Consider the following 4,658-nt stretch of genomic DNA (forward strand, 5'->3'; position numbering starts at 1 on the left):
GTCACCATCTGAAAACATGTAGTACAAAACATGTGATCTGATGCTAAAACCTGAGCAAACATTTGGACAGTAGTTAAAATTCTGTATTCTCATAAAATTGTCAGAGCAACATGAATGGGTTCAAAATCTATTTAACCTTTAAAAACTATTGAGAAAATGTCAGCACATGATAAATAGATTACCCATTGTGTGAGTTACTGTCTAATAATTGGCCACAGTTTCAGCATTGCACTTTTCAGCTGTATCTTTCTGTTTTCAGATGTGTTTCTGAACTGCATAGCTCAATTCTGGTTACATTTTAGTGGCCCTATGCCTGCTGTGTTTTGCCATTTTCAAAAGCTGGGCTTAATTCCAATCTAGGTCTTAAGGAAAGGAGTCCATCTTCAGCCTCTTTGTCACTACACTTTTTCTAGAAACAGCTACATGCATCTGTCCTGTTGTAAATATGCCAGAAAGTAAAATGGCAATGTTAAGATTCAGCTTTGGTCCATGCCATCCTTTTTTGACCCTTATCTCTCCATCACTTGGATATTAATAGTCCTCCAAATGCAAGAAAGTTGCAACTAGCGCCTCTGCATGCTCTTTGCCTTATAATGGCTCTTAGCTTCCTTGTGAGATTTAAAACTTGTGATTTAAAACTTGTGATTTAAAATGCAGAGAGACAGTAAAAATGTTTATTTCGTTAGCAGATGGTGTGCCTCTAAAAGCAACTGTATCCTGCTGTTTTTCCTCCTGTGGATGTTGCCAGTCACTTTTAGAATAAAGAGTATATTTTAGGCCTTTTTTTTTTTTACTTACTGGGAACAGTGGGTGTAGTTTTAGTAGGAGCTTTGATGACTAGTTTAGTGCCCAAGCCTAGAGCCCCATTAAATGAGCATTAAAAGAGCCTACGAACAAAGGATGTCCTGGCTGCACTTTGTGAACAGGAAGACAGAAATAAGGTCATGAGTGGTTTTTTGAAGATGGAGGTGCTAGGAAGGATTTAATCCCCACCTCCACCACCACCACTGTCTGCTGTCTATGGTGGCTTCTGTCTATCTGAGTTAAAGCTTTGGAAGAAGGAAGCCACTTGGGTAAAACTTTATTTTTCAATAATGAATGTCATGTCGCTGATATGAATAATCAAAATAAATTATTGTGCCCTATGGACTAATTAGCTGAACTTCCTCCACAGTGTGCACAGCCCACAGGAAGCTCATAATTCATTATTCTTTGATGAGTTCCCATTAAGAAATGTAAGCTGGTTTTATGATGCTGAATACTGGTTGGATTTTTAGATTGCCTGAAGGGAGAATGTCATTGAAGCCATGTACAGCCACCTGCTCTAGAAGGGACATCTGTAAAGCCCAGAGTGAGGCAGCTCAGCCCCACCACCTTGCCCATGAGCTGGGAGATCCTGTAGGAACATAGAGGTGTATGTGGGAATACAGGAATGCTGTGTCATATGAACATGGGGGACTGAGCTGGATCACTAGTCTCTGACTGCTCTGTCCTTTATCACCCTTTTGCAACATGACCATATTGCATCCAACAGCTCATGGAGCAGCACTGCACACAGCCCGGCACGCTGGCTTCCTGCACACCCCTGTTTGCAAAATAATCCCTGATTCACAGAAAAAAGGGGAGCTGCTGGATGAATAAAATACTGCTGAAAGACAAATAACAGATTGTGTCCCAGTAGCCATGTCAGTGGGATAGTTCAGTAAAAAAGAGATGAGTTTGTCACAGAAGGGGGAAGGAATCAGAGCTGTGTCGTTGGAGTAAACTTTTTCAGAAATCTTTTCTTTGAGCACCACTTTGCACAGACCACATAAGAGTGGCACAAATCAAAATCTAGCTGTATGTTAGGGATAATTTGTGGGTTTCTGTCCTGCGGGCTGCATGGCTAGAAGCTCTGGAAGAGCGTTTTCCTCATAATGGAATATTTGACTTAATATACTAAATTACTAGTATAATGATAAAAAGTAGTTACTTTTATTAACCACTAAAAAATATATTTCTGAAGTGACAATGTAATGAAAATAGTAAATCTATTATGGCTTTATGTCATTAAGTATTCAAATATTTATTTGCTTCAAAACATTTTCATGTTATCAACTCTCTCCTGAAGGACTGTGACACAGAACTCCCATTATAAGACTATTTAATCTTTTTAGATGGTAAAGTTGACATCCTCTCTTTTGCTTATTCAGATTTTTTGATAAGTCACCCCAAACTTTCTATAACCATTGAGATTAACCAAACACCTTCATGCAAACGAAATTCCTTGCCTACAAATGAACTCCCATCCAACTCAGGGACCTGCTGAATTAGTCCTCTTAAGTCACATTCTTGCTTCCCCACAAAGTCCAGGGAAAGTGGTAGGTGCCTTTGAAAGCATTTGAATGGGTAACCAGTCCGGGGATGAAAATAGCCTGGGCTCACTCTGTCTGTGCTACATTTTGAAATGCTTTAGCTCTTGCACACTTACAAACTTCATGAACCTAAAGTAACAGAAATGAAATTTCTCAACCAGCAACAAAAGAATTGTGGTTTTGTTTGCTTTTTCCTTCTTATTTGTGCTAAATTGGAATGATAGAAATACATTCTGTTGCATAGTTCAGAACAGCACATCTGTGCTGGGAGTCTGAACTGCAGGATGAGAAACAGAGCCTCAAGCTGCTTGTCTGTTTGACGTTTAGGAATGTGTTTGCAGTGCCAAACAGAAATACCAGGGACCCAACTGAAGGGTTTAGTGTCTGCTGTCCACATTGTTCAAGTGTCAGATCATTCCTGAGCCCTGTCTTGGGCTTCTTCAAAACAAATTCTGGGCAAGGCACTGGGAACAGTTCACTTCTAGAGCAGCTCCCAGGAGGCAGTAGGGATGTGACCATAACAAGCTGGTTCCTACCACATATCCTGCCAACAAACCCCACTAAGTTTTGTACCTTCAGACTCTGATGGCATGCTTTTAGGACATCTGATACATCTTTAGCTTCATACTATTAAAAACTGGTGACCTCTAACCAACCTGTCACATTATGGTAGTTTTAACTGAAAAAGCATACAAAAAATATAATTATGATGTCTTAAAATCTCCATATCCCTGTGACCTTAGGGGCCCAGAGTCATACCTGGTCTGCTGTAGGTGGAGCTAGCCCTACATGCTATGGAAATGAGTGAGTTGACACCTTAGAGCTAGAAATCATTTGTAGGCCTTTAGTTATTTAATTGGTGTCCTGGTTTTGTCTGGGATACAGTTACTTTTTTCTTAGTAGCTGGCACAGTTTTGGACTCAGTATGAGAATAATGTTGATAACCCACTGATGTTTTGGTTGTTCCTGAGCAGTGCTTACCCTAAGACAAGGACTTTTCAGTTTCCCATGTTCTGCAGAAGGTACACAAGAAACTGGAGGAAGCATGGCTGGGACAGCTGACCTAGCCAAAGGGATATTCCATACAGTAGAATGCCATGCCCAGTTTATAAACTATGGGCAGTTGGCCAGGAGGTGCTGATTTGTTTTGTAGATAAAGGCAGTTTTTCTCCTGATCAGAGAGGTAATGATGACTGGTTTCACCCCTGCCTCTCTAAGTACCATTAAAAGGCTTTGAGCCTAAGGCAAGGGGTGGGAGGTTTCACGGCACCAGGACTCACAGAAATCCCTTCAATCCTGCAAACCAGAAGACAGGCTGAGGGGGGACATGGTTCCCAGAAGAAGAAAGAATGGGCTGAAGAATTTCCCTGTTTCTGTGTCATTAATGCCAGTTCAAACCTTCTCCCCAGGCCACTCTGTCACCTCCAGAAAGGAGCAGGGGCTGCCCTTCTGCTGGGCTGTGCAGAATGGGGAGAGCAGGGGAGGATCCCATCCTCATCCCCCTTTGGTGGCACAAAGATCAGGAAATAAGAGAACAAGCTACCCAGTCCTAATGTACCAGACCCAGAGGCTATGGAGTTATGACCTCTCTCTCAGCCAAGCCTCTGAGAGCTGCTAGATTACGTAGGTACCTTCAGAGGGGCAGACTGTTCACAGCCCCATGGCTTCGATGCAAGGCTGGCAGACTGTGTCAGCAGCAGAGCTGGCTATGGTCTCTGCCATAAAGCCTGGAAGCAAATCCTTTGTTTATCTGTGATATCTGTCAGAGCTAAGCAGAGCTCTGCTGTCCAAGGATCTGAGCCATAGAGCAGCCAGTGAGCAATGTGGTGGTAATTTCTCATGGGCATTTATGACCTTAAAATAATATTATGAATTTCATCAATTACAAAATTTCGAGCTGCACAGAAGCAGGTTTTTATTTTCTGTTCTTTGGCAAACAGCAACACAATCTTTGCACATATTAGGGACCTTTCCCTCATTAAAGTGCTTTCCAAATATTAAAGCTCTTGACAGCATTTTATGGAACAAGCAGCAGAGGCAGATTTTTCTACTTTCCCTGTTGGGTTTTAGGTTTTTTTTTTTTATTCCCATGTCTGGTCTGCCCAAATAAGTCAGATTGATATATGGTGTAAAATGCCAATGCATAATGGTAATGGTTCCAGGCCAGACCCTTTAACTTTTAGCCTGTTTCATTTGATTAGTGTGACAGACTAAAGATAAAATAATTAAAAATGGAAAGGGCAGGATATCAGACACAGCAAAAAGAACCAGATGAAAATTATAGACTAGATCCATATTTGGCTG

This window comes from Lepidothrix coronata, unplaced genomic scaffold (assembly GCF_001604755.1).
Source record: "Lepidothrix coronata isolate B3197 unplaced genomic scaffold, Lepidothrix_coronata-1.0 Scaffold310, whole genome shotgun sequence".
In the NCBI taxonomy this organism is placed as follows: Eukaryota; Metazoa; Chordata; class Aves; order Passeriformes; family Pipridae; genus Lepidothrix; species Lepidothrix coronata.